Below are 12,452 nucleotides of genomic sequence, written 5' to 3' on the forward strand. Positions count from 1 at the left end.
CGGCAGCTGGAATCCAGTCTCCCAGAAACCAAGACCAAAGGATCGGATCTAACCAAAGACAATAACACTGGCCATAAATAGCGGGTTTAACCCCCCCACCCCCACCCGGGGATCCCGTAAGGTTCGGTGGTAGTAGAATCTTAAGGGAGCTGCGCCATAGGTTAAGGACTGTTGAAAATCACAGCTAGTGGTGGCAGAAGTCCCTGTACACGTTAAACTGGATCCAGAGGTGGTTTTTTTTCAAGTTGTCTGTGATCTCGACCTGTTGGAGACGCTCAGTTCCCCTTCCGTTTGGGGAATGGCTGCGTTAAGTACGGAATACTGTTGTACTAACATGGGAAGCTCCCCGGGACGTATTTTGGAGTGGAGAATAAAATGCAGATCGCGGAACAATACATAGTCAGTCATTCTTTCAGGCAAAAAACAGCCCCTCCGAACAATGCTGTTTTGTTGTGGTACATATTTATCTCTGTAAATGAATAGAAGAAAAAATTCCCTAGAGTGACTAGGGAGGGAAGAGGGACAGGGATTTATGGGAGTTGTGTTCCATATATAATAACTTCAGAATGACTAGAAATTACATTTTTGGGGACGCCTGGGTGGCTCAGTGGGTTAAGCTTCTGCCCTGGGCTCAGGTCGTGGTCTCCGGGTCCTGGGATTGACCCCCGCAACAGGCTCTCTGCTCAGCGGGGAGCCTGCTTCCCCCCTCTCTCTACCTGCCTCTCTGCCTACGTATGATCTCTTTCTCTCTCGAATAAATAAAATCTTAAAAAAAAAAAAACTTGAAAAAATTACATTTTTATCCCTTTGAGCGTCCACTCTGTTATAAACGGCATTTGAATAGTTGGGGAGATACAATTCGCCATTAAAGGGTGAAGAATTGGGGGTTATGAGAATATGAACATAAAGGTATTCTTGAGGAATTCCCAAAAGAATATTAAAAGAGATTTTGAACGAGCTCTATTTGTTTAGTCTCAAAGAGCTAAAAAAACTGCTTTCCTAAACCTGTTCTAGGTCTACATTAGATGGTTCATTGGATGGAAACTGAAAGGCATTAAGTAATAATCCATTTTTTCAAATTTGCATCCTGATAGTTTCAGTTGAAATATTTTATAGCCTAACTTTATAAAATAGGGATTTTTACTTATCAAGCTATTCATTTCAATGATACTATTCATGATTTACTAATATACCTGTTAATTTTGTAACCCCATATTAAAAACTTAAAAACGAAAAGCATCTCTTGCCCATTGCTCTGCGATTGAGGCCCCCAAACCGAAAGATGTCAGTCCCAGGACTGACATGGAAGTAACCCACCCAAATCAGCAGTAACCACTTGAAGTTGCCGTTTAAAATATATCAGTGGATGTAAGGAATGTAAGAGCCAATTTTGGCTTGAAGATCCCTGGGTTACTCATTTTCTTTGAGAAAGGAAAGCAGACATAGATGTGCTCACCCCTTTGCTCTGGGACGTCCTGGCAAGTGGTTGGCAAGATCCCCATTAGTTAGGGTTCTAATCCTGATGACATCACAACTGTTGCTTGGTAGCCAGCCAGGTCAACAGAATTTTTATGAGGTGTTGGTTTAGGGCTTCCCTTACCCTGGTAAGATGCTGGAAGTCTAATTTAGGATATGTGTTAATGATCGCTGTATAACAAATTACCACTCCCATACACATAAAAAAGCATATCTTTTTCCTCACAGTTTCTGAGGGTCAGAAATCAGCAGTGTAGCCTGGTGGTTCTGACTCAGTCCATTGGGTTGCAGTCATCTGACCTCTCAAGATGGCAGCTTCCCATCTACTGGGGTCCTCATCACATGGGCCTTACTATTACGGCTGTTCACAAACATGGCAGCTTGTTTCTCCCCAGAGCCAGAGTTGAGGGAGAGGGAGCAAGATGGAAGCCACAGTGCCTTTTAAACTAATCTTAGCAGGTTCATACCATCTATTCTCTGTATGCTAGTGATCATACAGACCAACCTTAGTACGATGTGAGAGGGAACATAAAAAGCATGTGAAGATGAGAAAGAGATCATTGGGGGCAATCTTGAAAGCCAGCTTCCACAGTGTGAGACCATTTCCTCAAACTCTCACTCTCATTGATAATTACCAGGTACCTACAGGATGCCTAAAGCCGAAGTAGAAATAGAGGGATTAGGAACACTGTACAAACTGGAGACGGTCAGCACTAATACAAATTCCTTAACACCAGATGGATGACAGGAAGAGGATAAAATATATACCACCACAGTTTTACACCCCATACTAAACTCATTATTAGTTACCTTGTGTAATATTCTTAAATAACTATTTGTTTATCCATCCAACTGAGACAGTATCTCTTAATTATCCACTAGATAAAAAATCAAATTCCTTGGGAGCACCTGGGTGGCTCAGTCGGTTAAATATCTGACTTCAACTCAGGTCATGATCCCAGGATCCTGGGATTGACCCCTACATCAGGCTCCCCGCTCAACTGGGAGTCTGCTTTTCACTCTGCCTACTGCTCTCTCTGGTTGTGTTCTCTCCACTCTCCCTCTCTTGACAAGTAAATAAAATCTTTAAAAAAATCAAATTTCTACCTTTTACCATCTTTTTTTTAAAAAATATTTTATTTATGTATTTGACAGAGAGAGAGATCACAAGTAAGCAGAGAGGCAGGCAGAGAGAGGGGGAAGCAGGCTCTCTGTCAAGCTGAGAGCCCAACATGGAGCTCGATCCCAGGACCCCGGGCTCATGACCTGAGCCGAAGGCAGAGGTCCAACACTGAGCCACCCAGGCACCCCTACCTCTTACCATCTTATTACTTCCAAACATGTATGAAAATAACATTATGCATTATATACATTATAATGTATATACATTATATACATTATAACATTACACTGTTAAGGTTTATAGAACTTACCTTCTGTTGGGTAACCATAGTACATGACATCATGATTAATAAGGGCAGCTAGTGGTGGCTTCCTCTGACTGATATCCCCCCAGTTGAGAGAATTAACTTTGAAGTCCATGTGGATATTGATGGGAAGTCTTCACTTTAGCCGGTTTGGTACTGGGCTTGGTAGAGGAGAGACCGGATTGGCAATTTGTGTTCACACATACACAGGTATACAAATGCAGAACCACACACACACACACACACACACACACACACACACTGCCCAAACAAGGAAGTCCTTCTCTGGAATGCCAATGCTTTGTTCCAGAGTTTCTGGAGTTGGCCTTTTAATTTGGGCTAGACTGAAAGATGTTTGTAACTCTAGTAGCAAAGAAAACACTGAGTCTGTGGCATGATGTGACAATAGAGACCTACAAAATATGACCATTACATTCTTCTAATCAACTTTGAGAACACCTATCCTTGCCATGAAGAAGTTTCCATCTCTTTTTTTTTTTTTTAAAGATTTTATTTATTCATTTGACACAGAGAGATCACAAGTAGGCAGAGAGGCAGGCAGAGAGAGAGAGAGGAGGAAGCAGGCTCCCTGCTGAGCAGAGAGCCCGATGCGGGACTCGATCCCAGGACCCTGAGATCATGACCTGAGCCGAAGGCAGCGGCTTAACCCACTGAGCCACCCAGGCGCCCGAAGTTTCCATCTCTTTAGAGAGTTTGACTTTGCTTTACTGTAAGGGAAAAGCGATACTGTACATGCAGTATAGGTGGAGAAGCTGGGGAAGGGTGCCATCTGTGCATCCGTTAGTCCCTACGGATACTAACTAGGCAGCCTCTTTCCTCAGCCACTCCTATCATCACCCAATGGGCTCATGAACAAAGCGGCCCACTTCTGAGATTTCTGTCCCACTTCTTGTGTGACTCTGTCCCTGCTCTAGAGGCTAAAACCTCAAGAACAATTTCTGCCTGTGCTCTGACCCTCTCTCATGAATGCTTATAATTCATGGGTCTTACTTTTCTGTTCATTCATTAGTGTGATCTCAGACTACCATGAGAGTGGCCTGAGCAGAGACTGGCAAGGAAGGCTGAAGTAGGTCTTGAAAGGCCATGGAGACCATGCAGGGAGTCTCAAATTTGTTCTAAATGCAGTAGAAGGGCTGACCCATCCTAAGACCCAACTGCCCCCCACCCACTTTCATCTTCAGATAACTACTTTCCTTTTTGAGAAATAGTTTTTGGCCGGGTACTGGGCCTTAGTAGATACCGAGTGCTTAACTATGGGCCACCAATTTACTATACAACTTGAGCTGCTTATCATGAACTGGGCATTATCTGCTCCACCAAGCCATAAAGTTGGGTGTGTGCAGAAGCACATCCATCATGGACATGGTATATGTGAGATCATGCCCAGGCAGGCCCTGATGCACAGATTCCATGGAGAAATGGCTCATGTGTCTGTGGCTCCCACTCCTGCTACAATACCTTCTCTCTGCAAGTCTGCCTCTATGGCTTCGTGGGGAGTTCTCTATGATCAGAGCTTGTACAGAGGCAGGGAAGACTCAGGTCTTGTGTTCTGATGGTTCCGCACCAAAGACGGGCACCACTAGAAAGTGGACAGCTGCAGCATGATAGACCTTTTCCGGGACATCCCTGAAGGACAATGGTGAAGGGAAATCCTCCCAGAGAACAGAACTTCCAGGCAATGGATCTGATTGTTCATTTTGCTTTGAAGGAGAAGTGGCCAGATACGTGATTATATACTGATTCATGGGATGTTGCCAATGATTTGGCTGGATTATCAAGAACTTGGAAGGGATATGATTGGAAAATTGGTGACAAGGAAGTTTCAGGAAGGGATATGGATAGATATGTCTTAGATGGGTGAAAAATGTGAAGGTATTTGTAGTTCATTGTGAATCCTCCCCAAAGAGTGACCTCAGCAGAGGATTTTCCTAATCAAGTAATAAGATCACCCATCTACGGATACTAACTAGGCAGCCTCTTTCCTCAGCCACTCCTATCATCACCCAATGGGCTCATGAACAAAGCGGCCATGGTGCCTGGGATGGAGATCATAAATGAGCTCACCAACATGGACTTCCACTCACCGAGACAATTCTGGCTAGAGCCACTGCTGAATGCCCAGTCTGCCTGCTCCAGAGACCCACGCTGAATCCCCAATATGTTATCATTCCCTGGAAGCAGGTCAATTGCATTAGACCACTTCTCTCATGGAAGGAGACGTGTTTTGTTTTTATTAAAATAGATACTGTGGGTATAGATTTGCTTTTTCTGTGTGTAATTATTCTGCCAAAACTACCTTTGTGGACTTATGGAATATCTTATCCACTGTCATGGTATTCCACACAGCATTTCTTCTGATAAAGGAACCCATTGTCCAGTTAATGAAGTACGGCCATTGACCTGTGCTCATGGAAATCTCTTTGATTTGTTTCCCACTTCCTGAAGCTACTGACTTGATCGAATGGCTGTTTGAAGACTCTGTTACAGTGCCAGTTAGGTGGTCACTCCTTGCAGGATGGGGGTAAGGTTCTCCAGAGAGCTGTTTCTGTTCTGAGAAATATATATGGTGCTGTTTCTCTCTCATCCAGGACCTACAGGTCTGTGAATGAAGGACTCGAAATGGGAGCGGCACTACTGGGTATTACCCTCAAGTGAGTCTCTAGCAGTTTTGTTCCTGCCTCTGTGACCCTATGCTCTACTGGCTTAGAGGTCTTCATTCCAAAAGGAGTTCCAAAAGGTCCTATTTCTTCTACCAGCAGACACAGCAATGATTCAACTAACCTGCAAGTTAAGACTGTCACCTAGTTACCTCAGGACCTCAGGCTCCTCATGATGCTAAACCAACAGGCAAACAAAGGAGTTTCTCTTCTGGCTAGGGTGATTGATCCTATCTACCAAGGTAAAATTGGACTTACTTTCACAATGGAAGTAAGAAAGAATCTGGAATACAGGAGGTTGCTCACTCGTAGTATTATCATGCCTTATGATTAAAGTCAATAGAAGTCAATAAAGTCAATAGAAGTCAATAGAAAACTACAACAACAACAACAACAAAAAAAAAAAAAGAAAGAAGAAAAGAAAACTACAACAACTACAGAACTACTAATGGCCCAGACTCTTCAAGAAAGGAGATTTGGATTACCCCATCATAGTAAAGAACTATGGCCAGCTGAGGTGCTTGCTGAGGACAAGGGAATATGGAATGGGTAGTAGAAGAAGATAATTCATTACAAATACCAGCTACAACCTTATGACCAATTACAGTAACAAGAACTGTAACTGTTGAGTAGTTGTTCCTTATTTTGTGATGATTGTGTTTGTGTAAGCGTGTGCATGCATATTATCCATCTACCAAATATCTTTATTTTTCTCATTCTCTTATCCCCTTATCATGTGATGTAAGATGCATTGGCTTTATATCATAATATTTAAGTACTGTTAAGTTTACGTCATAGTTTTTAAGTTATAAGGTATCTGAGAAGAGTGAACACCACCCAAGGATGTTTCGTCCTCTTCTGAGGAAAGGCGTAGTGCACTTTTGGTTTTAGTCCAGATAGTTGTATCATGTCAGGCAGAAGTATGACCTTCTCACTGTCTTTGTTTGGAGACTGAATATGGGATAACAGGATGCATATGGGTGCCAGGTTGACAAGGGATGGACTTGTGATGTTTAATTTAATGTGTCAACTTGGTTGGGCCATGACCAGGTTTTTGATTAAACATTATTCCAGATGTCTCAGTGAAGGGATTTTTTAAAAAATGATTTTATTTATTTATTTGACAGAGAGAGAGAGAAAGCCCAAGGAGGCAGAGCAGTAGGCAGAGGGAGAGGAGGAAGCAGGCTCTCCACTGAGCAGAGAGCCCGACGTGGGGCTCACTCCCAGGACCCTGAGATCATGACCTGAGTCGAAGGCAGAAGCTCAACCCACCGAACCACCCAGGCGCCCCTGTGAGGGGATTTTTGGTGAGATTGACATTTAAATCAGTGGATTTTGTGTTAAAGTGGATGGCCCTTCATAACCTGAGTGCACCTCATCCAATCAGTCAAAGGCCTTCCTAGAACCAAAAGTCTGACTTCCTCCGAGCAAGAAGGAATTCTGCCAGTAGATAGTCTTTGGACTTGACTGGCAACATCAGCCCTTCCCTGGCCCATCCTGCAGATTTTTAAAAATTATTTATTTTTATAACCCCCCCCCTTTTTTTTTTAAGATTTTATTTAATCTGGGAGCCCAATGCCAGACTTGATCCCAGGACCTCAGGATCTTGACCTGAGCCAAAGGAAGGGGCTTAACTGACTGAGCCACCCAAGCACCCTCCCTTTGGACACTTTTATATGTGCCCAAGAATGCATATACATGTATATGTCCACATGTCTTATCACGAACATTGAACACAACACAGCTTACATTGAAGGTTTTATGATAGTAATAATAATAAAATAGTAATTGCTAACATTCATTGGGCACCGTGTCAGCTCTACTCACTCACCCTGTTCTAAGTGCTTTCGCAAATACCAACTCATTCAATCCTCATTACAAATTTACAGGCAAGGTATAGTAATTATCCCATTTTATAGTTAAGAACATAGAAGCAAAGCGAGATTTCCAAATAAACAGCTTGCCTGCCTCAGGTCACACAACCTGCTGTATTTGGGTGCAACCAAGATTTTTTTTCACATGTCATCTTTCATTGCTTTCTACTTTTTTTAAATAACAGCTTTATTGAGATAATTTATATACTACAAAACTCATTCTAAAATTCTGTTTGAAAGTATAAATGACTGGTTTTTACAATACTCAGAGTTGGGCCACCATCACAACTAACTGATTTTTAAAAATATTTTATTTATTTATTTGACAGAGAGAGATCACAAGTAGGCAGAGAGGCAGGCAGAGAGGGCGGGCGGGGGGGTGGTGGTGGTGGTGGAAGCACGCTCCCTGCTGAGCAGAGAGCCGGATGCAGGGCTCAATCCCAGGACCCTGAGATCATGACCTGAGCCGAAGGCAGAGGCTTAACCCGCTGAGCCACCCAGGTACCCCATTTTGATTTTTTTAAATTAGATTCGAAGGTACTATTTGGTAATTTATCAGTTGCATATAACACCCTGTACTCATTACATCTCCCTGATGCCCATCACCCAATTATCCTTTCCCCCCACCTCCCCTCCAGCAATCCTGTTTGTTTCTTAGAGTTCAGTGTCTCTTATGGTCTGCCTCCCTCTCAATTTCATCTTATTTTTCCTTCCCTTCTCCTATGTTCATCTGTTTTGTTTCTTAAATTCCACATATCCATGAAATCATATGGTATTTTTCTTGCTCTGATTTATTTCACTCAGCATAATACCCTCTAGTTCCATCCACATCATTGCAAATGGCAAGATTTCATTCTTTTTTTTTTTTTAAAGATTTTAATTATTTATTTGACAGACAGAGATCACAAGTAGGGCAGAGAGGCAGGCAGAGAGAGGAGGAAGCAGGCTCCCTGCCAAATAGAGTCCGATGCAGGGCTTGATCCCAGGACCCTAGGATCATGACCTGAGCCAAAGGCAACAGCTTAACCCACTGAGCCACCCAGGCGCCCCACCACTAACTAATTTTAAACACTTTTTGCCACCCCCAAAAGAGATTCCTCTGGGGCTGGATTCCTATTGGACTCCCTTATATGTTCCATCAATAGGGAAATAAGCGAACATATTATATATGCAAATGAATACTATAGAACTGTTACAATGATTCAGTTAGATTCAAGGTGTTAAGTTAGTGTACTTCATGCAGTAGGTGGAGAAAAAAAAAAAGATACACATGCAAACACATTCACAGGCAATTTGGTCCTATATAGTATGATGACTTGCATGTAAAATTTTTAAAATACACCCCAAAAATATTATTCTAGGACATATATTTATTGTCGAAATATTAAAATATGGATTTGGGGGGATGCCTGGGTGGCTCAGTCCGTTAAGCGTCTGACTTCAACTCAGATCATGACCTCAGGGTCCTGCAATTGAGCCCCATGTCAGGCTCCCTGCTCAGCAGGGACTCTGCTTGTCTCTTGACTCTTGTCTCTTGACTCTGCCCTGAGCTTGTGCTCTCTTTCTCTCAAATAAATAAATAAATAAAATATTAAAAAAAAAAGTATGGATGGGAATGATATCTGACTTAATTTCTTTTTTAAAGATTTTATTTATTTATTTATTTGACCGAGAGAGAGAGACAGCGGAAGAGCGAACACAAGCAGGGGGAGTGGAAGAGGTAGAAGCAGGCTTCCCGCTGAGTGGGAAGCCCGATGCGATGCTTTGGTGCTCAGGACCCTGGACCCAGGACCCTGGGATCACCACCTGAGCCCAAGGCAGACACTTAACTGCTGAGCCACCCAGGCGCCCAGTGACTTTTAAAAGGAGATTACCTCTTAAGACAAAGAGAGGAGAGTGGGTCCAGAAAGAGTTCAAAATAGGAATTTAACTACACCTGTAAATTTTTTTTTAGGAGAAGCAATCCTTTTTTTTTTTTTTTTTTAGATTTTATTTATTTGACACACAAAGAATGCGAGAGAGGGAGAGTACAAGCAGGGGGAGGGGCAGAGAGAGAGGAAGAAGCATGCAGGACTCAATCCCAGGACCCCAGGATCAAGACCCCAGCCAAAGGCAGTTGCTTAACCAAATGAGCCACCCAAGTGCCTGAGAGAAATAGTTCTTTTTTTCTTTTTTTAGATTTTTTTTTTTTTTTTTTTTTTTACTTATTTATTTGAGAGAGAGAGCATGAGAAGGGAGAGGTCAGAGGGAGAAGCAGACTCCCTGCTGAGCAGGGAGCTGGATGTGGGACTCCATCCCAGGACTCTAGGACCATGATCTGAGCTGAAGGCAGTTGCTTAACCAGCTGAGCCACCCAGGTGTCCCAGAAGCAGTTCTCTTAAGAGAAGCAATTCTAAAGCAAATACAGCTTAATGCCAACAGTTGTTAAATTTGGGTGTGGAAACATCAGTGTGTCCATTATTCTTTGTACCTTTTTATATGTTTGAAGATTTTCACATTTTTTATTCTTTTTCAAGAAAGCAAGTGTTTTAGGGTTCTCCAGAGAAATAGAACCAGTATACAGAGATAGATTTGTTTTAAGGAATTGGCTTGCACAGTTATGGGGGCAAGCGAATCGAACATCCGCAGGATTGGGGTGCCTGGGTGGCTCAGTTGGTTGGGCGTCTGCCTTCAGGGTCCTGAGATCAAGCCCTGTGTTGGGCTCCCTGTTCAGCAGGGAGCCTGCTTCTCCCTACTTCTGCCCCTCTCCCTGTGCTTTCTCTCTCAAATAAATAAATAAATAAAATCTTTAAAAAAAAAAAAGGGGGGGACACCTGGGTGGCTCAGATGGTTAAGTGTCTGACTTCAGATCAGATTGTGATCCCAGGTCCTGGGATTGAGCCCCAGGATTGGGATCCCAGCTCAGCAGGGAGTTTGCTTTTCCCTCTGCCTCTTGCTCCCCTGCTCATGCTGTCTCTCTGTCTCTCTTAAATGAATAAAGAAAAAATTTAAAACAAACAAACAAAAAACACAAAATTTTTTTTTAGAAGGTGTCCAAAGAGAACCTCAATGGGAATTAAGTTAGTGGATCTTGGGTATGCACTGTTTAATTTTACTCAATATTACTAAGTCGTTCTTTAGTAATATATGATAGCTTATTTTCCACCACATCCTCACCTAAGCTTGGTATGAAAGACTAACTTCTCAAATATAAGAGTTTGAGATGAGAGTTCACCGTTTAATTTGCACTTACCTGTACCTAGTGAAATTTGTGTATCTTCTCCTATGTTTATTGGCCATTTAGGTACCTTTCCAGTAAATTACATGTTTATATGCTATGTCATTCTATTTTCTAATTAATTTGTGGGCAACCTGGATAAAGTCTGGGTACGGAATAAAGGTTGACTCATATTTTAGGCATGGGCTGGTGGTTGGATTGAGTTGTACTCGAATGAGGAGAAGCAGCGGATAACTAATTTTGGAAGGAATATCCCGAGTTTGCTTTCAGAAATTGGAAGTGCTTTTGAGTCATCCAAGAGAGTAAGTCTGTGCTGCAGAGATACATTTGGGAGTTGTCAGTGTATATAGGTTATGCGAAGTGATAGCAATACATGTGGTTATCTCCTGAGAGAATTTGGAGTGGCGTGACAAGAGCCTACAGAATTATGTATGTGGAGAAGGAGAATCCAGAAAGGGATCCTGAGATGAAGGGTCAGTAAGATAGAGAAACACTAGAATTGTGTGATAATCATGGAAGCCAAGAGAGGAATGTGCACTTGCCCGGCCCCAACCCCCACCCCCATTTTCTGTAATGGCTGCATAAGTTTTCACTCCATGGTGTATCCCCAACTGCTCTTCTATTTCGAAATTTGGATCTATCCTAGGGCTTTTCTATTATAAACTACACTTTGATGAACACTCATATAGATTTATCTTTTTTCACCGCCCTGATTATTTCCTTTGTATATCCTCCTGTATGTAGATTAAAGAGTAAGCCTATTTAAATACTTTAAAAAAAGATTTTATTTATTTATTTGACAGAGAGAGAGATATCACAAGTAGGCAGAGAAGCAGGCAGAGGAGGGGGGTGGGAAGCAGGCTCCCCGCTGAGCAGTGAGCCCGATGTGGGGCTCAATCCCAGGACCCTGAGATCATGACCTGAGCCAAAGGCCGAGGTTTAACCCACTTAGCCACCCAGGCACCCCTAAATATTTTTCCACTATAAGATGAATATTGTTTTCTAGAAATGTTGCCTTCATTTATATTCCCACCTGAATGGGTTTCCTGTTTTCTCCATTCTGGTAGTGATGGAAAGGGGCAAGAACTGGTATTGCATACCAACATTTTTATTAGTTGCAAAGTGTGCCATTGTATGGATGCTTATAATTTACTCAATTATATTGTCTTTTTGTTTTTGGAATTATTACTAGTGTTGCAATTAATAGTTTTAGCTGAATCTTTCTGCTCATTGTTAACCCGCTCCTTAGAATAAATTGCTGAAAGTGGAATTGATGAATCGAAAGTATTTGCATTTTTTTTTTAAAGATTTTATTTATTTATTTGACAGAGAGAGATCAGAAGCAGGCAGAGAGGCAGGCAGAGAGAGAGAGAAGGAAGCAGGCTCCCGGCCAAGCAGAGAGCCCGATGTGGGGCTCGATCCCAGGACCCTGGGATCATGACCTGAGCCGAAGGCAGCGGCTTAACCCACTGAGCCACCCAGGTGCCCCGAAAGTATTTGCATTTTTAAAGTTGTGAATGCATATAGATAAAGCACCCTCCATAAAGGCTGTGTTCTTCCCATCAGCTGAGTAGAGAAAAAGGCATCCCTAACCATTGGATGAACCACGTCCAAACTGCTTCCCATCAGGCTGAATGCATTCCCTATGGTTTTATAAGGAGACTGTGCTCAAATGGAATTCTTTTTTAAAAAGACTTTATTTATTTATTTGACAGACAGAAATCACACGTAGGCAGAGAGGCAGGTAGAGAGAGAGGCAGAAGCAGGCTCCCTGCTGAGC

This window comes from Mustela erminea, chromosome 20, assembly GCF_009829155.1.
Source record: "Mustela erminea isolate mMusErm1 chromosome 20, mMusErm1.Pri, whole genome shotgun sequence".
NCBI classification, from domain to species: Eukaryota; Metazoa; Chordata; class Mammalia; order Carnivora; family Mustelidae; genus Mustela; species Mustela erminea.